At 42.0% G+C, this 8,446-nt stretch overlaps 1 long non-coding RNA gene across 1 annotated transcript; it reads left to right on the forward strand.

The window, feature by feature from the left end:
- The first annotated feature begins 1,373 nt into the window (after positions 1-1,373).
- LOC138407427 (uncharacterized) lies at positions 1,374-5,275 on the forward strand. The gene is made up of 2 exons (XR_011240833.1): positions 1,374-4,430; positions 4,670-5,275. It is a non-coding gene; the product is annotated as an uncharacterized lncRNA (long non-coding RNA).
- Positions 5,276-8,446: the final 3,171 nt, after the last annotated feature.

The following is an 8,446-nucleotide window of genomic DNA, read 5'->3' on the forward strand; positions in this document are numbered from 1 at the left end:
GAAAACAAAACAAAAAAACGTCTGACATTGTGTGTGCTCGTTCCAAATGACGTCTGAGTCGCTGATGTTTCAGTCAAACCCCTCTACATTTATTCATACCTCATGGAACGCAGCCGGGATGTTGAAGATCCGTCTTTAGTCGACTTCTGGAGCTGCAGAGGAACTGGATCAGGCCAGAGGAGCGAATACTCACCTGCAAATACACAACGAGTTAAAAACACATCACATCCTGTGGGCTGACACCTGTCTGTACAAAGTGCCTGATGAGGGAAGACTGCAGCGCTGTGAGCGGACTGACAAGCAGTCAAGCTAACAAGCTGCACTGGGGCCAACGTGGGGAAGTGCATATTCCCTAAAGTGAGGCAGACACGACTTTCACTGTTTGTTTTTTTTTGTCAACGAGTTCTGTGTCGGACACGTTCGCTGGAAACAAGAACGAGAAGGTGAACGGTTTGTTTGAGGAAACAGTTTATTGACTTTAGAAGAAGAGTTCAGGAAAGGTTCAATCGATCTTGATTCAGTTTCAGGAATTAATGTCACCGAGTGAATAATGGGACGAGTCTGAATTTTGATTGCTGTAACTAATCTCCAAGTAAAACTGTCCTGTATGTACGTTTGGTTGATCCGCCTGCTGCTGAGTGGACCTTTTGTTTTTATAATAAAACCTTTGGTAAAAGATTTTATTCTTTAGTTTGATTTTGATTTCCTTCCTGAGCTTGAGAGATGTTATATAAATCAAATCTAATTTTATTTGTATAGCCCAAATTCACAAAACACATTTTGCCTCAGACGGCTTTACAATCTGTACAGGGAGTGACACCCTCTGTCCTTAGACCCTCGGATATATAAATATATAAATATAAATCCACGCTTTTATTCTTACTACTATTACCACTAATAGTAATAATAATTTTAGATTTCTCATTATAAATACCTACTCAAAGTAAATATGAATAAACTTACATATACATCATATATAATCATAATAATATAACATTTGAATTTGTCCAGTGCCTCATATTTTATCCTTCAATAGAAACTTAACCCACAACACCATCATTTATATTCTTTCCTGTTCGTGATATATTGTCCGTCATCGCACAACAAACAAAGAAGTACAACTTCAACAGCGTGGGACAGATGTGAAGACATTTTAATTCATGTGGCTTAACCAAATTATTTTGATTTTGATTTTATACAAATTGTATTTCCTTCTTCATTTACTAGACCTTCTTCTTTTAAACAGATTTATCTTTTTGATTTCTCTGATATCAGTTTGCATATTTTCACACATCATCACATACTGAGTCTTCAGACTCCAATCACAGTAATCTGAGGAAACACACGTGTCAGGTGGCGGAAGCTGAACTCACCAGTCATCAACCAGGGTCAGTGAAGGCATCTCCTCCATGTTGGTTTTGTGTGTGAACACATGAATCAAAGCTCGGGTGTGAACTCCGTCTCTTCAGTCACGAACCAGGTGAACTAAACTAACAGCTGACTCACAGTTAGCATCACTACTGACAACATGCTAACAAGCTTCACTGAGCACAACTAAATCATCATTCACTAAAACCAGCATTCATTTCCTGATAAAGAAGAATTAGTGTTAACTGAACTTCTTCTTCTCAAATGAATTCATGACTGTTGAATAAACTTGAAAAAACTCAGAGAAAAGATCAAGAACAGGTGAGTTCATCCAGCTGTCCTCAGGTGTGCTTCTTCTTCTGCTTCTTCTTCTTCTGCTGCTGCTTCTTCTTCTTCTTCTTCTTCTTCTTCTTCTTCTTCTGCTTCTTCTTCTTCTGCTGCTGCTTCTTCTTCTTCTTCTTCTTCGGAGCACTACCGCCACCAGCTGTTATGGAGTGTGGATCGGGATCTCTTAAATTATATTTTCTATTCTCTGCTGAACAATCGATTTTCTCTTTGACCATAAACATCTTCAACACAAACAGATAAACACATGTTACAGACGTTCATGTACTGTTACCTGCTTTAACCTGCTTTAACTTTCTGTTTTACTATTACAAATGTACTTTTCACAGTTTCCAAGGTCCTGCATGATACACACACACACATAAACATATATTTATATATCGTATATATATTGTGTATAGAATATTGCAGCCTGTTGTCTTGTAATATTTGATGATAAATATTAATGTCTCTCCTTTTACTTTTGTTGCAAGACGTTACAACCACATCAGTCTCACTTTTAGGTGTCTGTACATTTTCAGGATGTGAACTTTGAGCTGACATCTTTTAAACTCTTCAACTTGGACCAGCCAAGCATTAAGTCAAGTACAATTTGGAGGGGTACTTGTACTTTCTTTAATTATGCCCTTCTTAATCCTTCCGCATTTATTTGACAGCTTCACTTACGAGTTACACTTTCTCTGAGTCTCCTTCAATCAAATGATGAATTCATTAATAATAAGAGCTTTTCCTAACTTGAGGAGATTTTGAGTCTCGCTGCGGATCCCGGTTCAAACCTGAAGTCTGACGTCTACAGAACCATGTTATTGCCACATCGAGTGAGCGGAGCTTCATAACACACTGAGATTCAGTTGCACAGCTTCCTGCAGTCTGTCTAATAAGGCAGATTAAAGAGGAGCTGTATGCTGCAGGGGACAGTGAGGGGAGCAGTGAGGCTGAATTAATAAACTCAGTGAATAAGCACCAGCTCCAGTGGTGTGGAGTCAGAGCAGCCATGCACACAGACTCCACAACAACACAGCTGATACTCCAGAACATAGACTGTGTCATTCAGTCTCAGTGGAGTTTCCATCCACAGGTGCTGCTCAGTCAATCGAATGAAAACAGAGAGAAATGGCAGCAATGGTTGTTTCCAAAGAAACACTGGTAATGTTGATTCGGTTCATTTTCTAGTTTTACATCTTTTTTCGTTCCAACCAAAACAAGTTGTATTTTAACCTGTGCTGCTGAAAAATGTATTTCACTAAGTCCCCTGTTGTTGTGGAGATGAGATGAGTTCAGTTTCACGGGGGTCCTGGAGACGGTTTGCACAGATAATGACGACCTGCAGAGAAACTGCATCAGAATCAGACAAAACCAAAAAATCGTGAATACAAAGAAAACTCATTTATTCATGAATTCATCCATTTGTCAGGATTCAACTCTGACCAACAACTCTGACAACCAGGAGAGAGAAGTTTCATCATGAAACTATACGGGTTCACAAAAAGAACAGATTTTGCAATTTCATTTTACTTTCAATTTTAAAAATGAAAAAAAAAATGAATTCAACTCCACTTGACTTCTCAAAGCCGTGGAAACCCGATTTGTTTCATGTTAAAATGCACAAAGTTCATATGTACAATTATAAAAATTAAAAACATCTTTTCACTTCTCATGATCTCGTTTCCCACAGAGCAGGAACATGGACGCAGCTTTACCTCTTCACAATAAGAGCTCGTCAGGTTGAATAACAGAGTCTGAAAGTCAACAGACTGAAACTGTGTGCGACAATCTTCATGTAGTCACTTCTGTTACTTGAACACAACATCATGCAGCACTGTGACGCCTGAGAAGACACTGTCTCCACATGAGTGTGATTCACAGAGTCGGGACTACTAAGACATGCAGAGGACGCTGACTTGATAAATCATGTTAACAACAAATCATTTACTTATTTTATTTATTGCATTTTGCAATAAAACTAGTTTTAACTTTGGAGCTCTCGATTTAATCAACTCCTGTTAAAAACTCTAATGAACTTAAGACGAAAGTTAGAATCTTGATGTAGTTTCTGTCCCAGTTTTTTTAAGGTCTTGAAATATCCTTTAATCTTCCTTTGAAGTGGAAGAGATTGGCTGAAGTGAGGCAAACGTGAATAAAGAGTCAGGATTCTACTACGAGCAGGAAACAACACCACAAACATGAGTACTGGTCAACACATGGGCGCGTTTTCACTGCTTGTGTGCCTGCCAAGGACTGTGTGGTATTTATGGATGTTATAACCGGTCAATGTGTTTGTGGCCGGGAGAAGCAAAGAGTCCTGTTCTTTTTGCTGCCTTTAGGTTTCAACTCTTAAACTGTGGATGCTGTGATTTAGTCGGATGCGACTGTGCATAAAAATTCTCTTTCTGCTCCCTCTCGGGAGGAAGGCTGAGAGGGAGAGGCAGGAAAGGCAGATTATCGAGGGGGGGATTATTCGGTCATTCTGATTTAAAGGGGACGGCATCTCCCTACAAATAATCTACTGAGCCTGATGTGTAAAAAACACAGTGAAATGTTGACAATAGACCCGAACTACCAAACTAAAGTGGAAGCAGAGGAAGAGTCCAGGTTTTTACAGATCTGAGGGAGCTGAGAGTCAGAGGATCAAGCAGAGGAGACGAGCAACAGAACAACAAGGTACAGCAGCGTTCTGGCCCGGAGGTGGTGACGGGGCTGGAGTTAACATGGAGCAGGTGAGTAATTGGCAGAGCAGCTCACACACCGGCAGAGAACGGTCCTCACTCATCCTCATCATGATTCGACCACAGATACTGATTTTACACTCATCTCTCTGAATGAAAATTGTCTCTTCACTGAATGGATGAAAATAACTGCTATTGACCACTGATGTGTGTGTGTGTGTGTGTGTGTGTGTGTGTGTGTGTGTGTGTGTGTGTGTGTGTGTGGCTGCGGCCGGACACACTCTCTGCAGTTGACCGTTGCTCCGCTGAGACGACTCTGTGGAGAGATTACCACGTCTGCACCACGTCTGCATGGGAGGTTTCTCTCTGATGAAAAAGCAAAGTGGCTGCAAAGTGGTTTACAGAAGTCATCATAACCACGTCGAGACACACAGAGATTCATTTTGAGCCTCTAAGAAATGTCTTAGCGTCCCAAACATGTCCTGCGGTGTGTGGGGAGGACCACAGATTAATACCAGGGGTGGGAGACGACTTCTTTAGTGCGGCGAGGCTGTTTGTGTACTTTTTAAAGTGTTCTGTGACGTCTGTGAGTTTCAAAGAAGTTCAGGTGAGTAAGTACATAAAAAAGAATCAATTGTAAATGTGTGTTTACTTGTTACAAACCACTGGTCCGTCAGCAAACACGCAACAAATGCCCAACAGTCAAATCCCAGATGTTTCAGCGGAGCTCATCACAAACCGTCTTCCAAGTCGAGCCGCCGTGAACAATCTTCAACAAACTGATTCAGATGAGCTCTGACGGATTTCTGCTTCGGATGAACATGCTGCAAAATCTGCCAATAAAACAGTCGATGGTTCCGTCTGACTGGACACGGAGACGTCCACGAAATACGAAATCAGCCATAAATGTTTCTTTTCTTTTTAATGAGACAGCTCCTGTGTCGTGTCGCTGATTTCAGATCTGTGATGTGCAGCACAAACACCGTCCTCCCATTTATGTATATTCATAAAAAGCTCTAATGTGTATTTACAGGTCAGGTCATGGTTGCAGCTACATCCTCGTGCTCCTCCGGGGGATCGTTCAGGACAGATCGAGTGTGCAGTGAGTCCAGGGTCGACTCCTGGATCTGCTCCCTGGTGGAGGTGGAGCAGAGGCTCAGGCTTTTCTGGATGTCCAAACTCCTCACCCTCTCTCTGAGGCTGAGCCAAACTATAGAACACATCTGGCTGCTTGAATCTTCAATCTCAAACCCAGATGTTGCGTCACTATGAGATGTGAGAGCGGCCCTGTGGTGCAGCACCGTCGACCAGGACCTTCAGATGTTCTTGTTCTTTCTGCTCCTGAGAATCGTGTCTCTCGGTACTTCTCATCTTCCTGCTCGGTCACTTAAACTTCACATTTATTCCCCCCCCCCCCCGAGTTGTGTCGATGTTGAGTAAAATACCCTCGACCCAACTATTTACTGCGAGGTGACGGAGGAACGAGGAGCTTCCTGACAGCTCATCCTCGCTTCAGCCAGTTTGAGCCTTTGAGCTCTTGGAGGCGCTGTCGATTCCCTCTGGCAACTAAAAAACCTCTTCTGGAAATCCTTCAATCCAAGTCAACAAGAACTGGGAGCAGTCCAGCCCTGTGTTCCTGCCTGCTGCTGGTTTTATGTTGTTTCTGTTGCAGCTTGTTTTTATCCTCGTCTGTTTTCATGCTGTTGTTCGTTTATTGGTGAGCGGACGACACTTTTCCTCTTCTCTTCTCTTCTCATGGTTGTTTGTCGTGGTGTAATATTCACAGTGGTGCATAAATATAAATTGGCATCTTCACACCAGCACTTCAATGTGTCTCCCTCTCATCACTGGTGTCGACTCGAACACAAACCCTGACCTCCAGCGTCAGAGGACCTCACAGTTCTGCAGCAGGTGGACGTTCAGGCGTGTTTACTGAGACGTTTGATATCTGACGTGCGATGACACGCTGCGATGTCAAGATGCCAAGAGAGTCAAGCATCAGCTCACGTCACGTTTGTGCTGCGTCGCTAAAAGCCGCCACCCAAGTGCAGAGCGGTTTATTCGGTTTGTCAGCTCACAGGATGAAAGCTCATCGGTCTCACGCAGCAGCTTCTGGCTCAGGGCAACACAATGAGAAGAAACACAACGCTGCTGCTCGTGTGCAGCTCCTCACGGACCACAGCCGCCGAGCAGGAGACACTGAGATCATTTGGGTCCAGTTTATCTCGAGCTGCCATCAGACCGATTAACTTCCACGTGGCTTTAACGAGAGTGGACCACGTCTGTCACTTCCTGGTTTCGTCACAAGCGTTGGAGACTCCGTTTGCGTCGCCGCTGTCTCGTGATATTTCCCAGAAGAACTCAGAGGCTCACATGACCTGAAGTCTGCAGCCGTGGGAGACGTTTTAATTAACTGAAGTTGCCGCTCCTGTCGTTGCTCTCGTCTCCTCGGTGACTTGACAGAGAAGCCGTGAACGGAATCATTTCTGGAACTTGGTTTTTTTTTTTTTCTGTGTTTGGACAAAGTCTCCTTATAGCACAAATATTTTTGGGATTTTCTTTCCCCTCATAATCATCTCTCAACTAATCCCAATTGAACTGAGAGAAAAGAGAATAAAATAAAAAAGGAAGAATTAAATGTCAGCTGAACATAATCTGGATCCTTATTAAGGTTGGAATAGAAAACCAGACTAATCCAGTTTGAACTATTGTTGTGTGCTCGTCTTATTGTCCCACAGTCGACGTGGTTTGATGAACACAGTTATTTTAACACCGGTGAGATTTTCTCTCAGTCTAACCAGAATCCTGCTGTAACAGACAAACAGGGAACACGGGAACAATCTTCCCTCCTCGTGTGTCTCTCAAGGTTTTGTGGATTTTCTCGCTCTGGGTGTTTTATCTTTGATTTGTTTCTCCTTGGATTTTTGTCACTTGTCAATTTTTGTCGCCTCATGCGTCGACTTTCCAAGGAGAAGTGTTGTTGATGCTGTTTGTCGGAACTGTTGAAACATGAGTGAGGAAGCTTCAGGTCAAAGATTGTAAATCCTCCTCTTCGTCGTCAGGCTGCTCCGTGTGTGGGCGGTACCACTGTGATAGATATCAGGCACTTGAAAATAAACTTGAATTATCACAAATCAAATCCAATTTAATTAACTGATATTCATCTACTGGAGAGAAACATTTGATGCAACACAGGTTTCTAACATCGATGATTGTTGTTTTATCCACACAAACATCACACAGTGCATCTATGACCCTCACATTAGAGAACGACCCGCTCTCCCCCCTGAGCCACAGCCGCCACACACGTCTTTTCTCCAAATTGTCTTTTATGTGGTTCTGGATGTTTTCTTACGTTCTACACTAATTAATATTCTCCTGACCCCTGACCTCCACGTCATGATATTTATCTGTAAAAGACCCTCAGTGATAAACAGCAGGATGATTTCTGACCATTGACTGTAAATATAAATATAAATATAAATATAAAATCGCCACTTTCTCCCAAAGTACAAACATTGAATATCCTCACCGTCTTAATGCAGTTAATGGATCGTCCATCTGTCTTTCAGTACGTTTTATTATTACTGATTGTGTTTTCCTATATTTGTACGACGGTCTGGAAAACTCGTGCTTTAATTATCATTATAATTAAATGTCATCGACGTGTGCGACTGTAAGCAGCTGCGATGTCATGCACTGCAGTTTCACTTAAATGGAAAACGATTACAGTGTCTCACTTTAAATCAATAAAGCCTATAAATGAACATCTGATATGTGTGTGTGAGCAACAGAGGCTCAAACTCAGATGTAAATACACGTGAACGAAGCTGTCGTTTGTTAATCAATGAACTTATTTAGTCACAGATGTGATTCAGAAAAAACTAATTTAGGAGAGAAAACAAGGAAACGACTGTAATCACGTGTAATATCTCACTATCGATTATTTAATTAAACGACTTCGCTACACAAATAAAAACTCACTGTATTAATTGTAATTTATTTGTGAAGAGCACAGTGATTTAAAAACAGCATCAGGACGCAGGAGTCACAGAAATCCAGGGAAA

Source organism: Paralichthys olivaceus, chromosome 4 (genome assembly GCF_024713975.1).
Source record: "Paralichthys olivaceus isolate ysfri-2021 chromosome 4, ASM2471397v2, whole genome shotgun sequence".
Taxonomy (NCBI): domain Eukaryota; kingdom Metazoa; phylum Chordata; class Actinopteri; order Pleuronectiformes; family Paralichthyidae; genus Paralichthys; species Paralichthys olivaceus.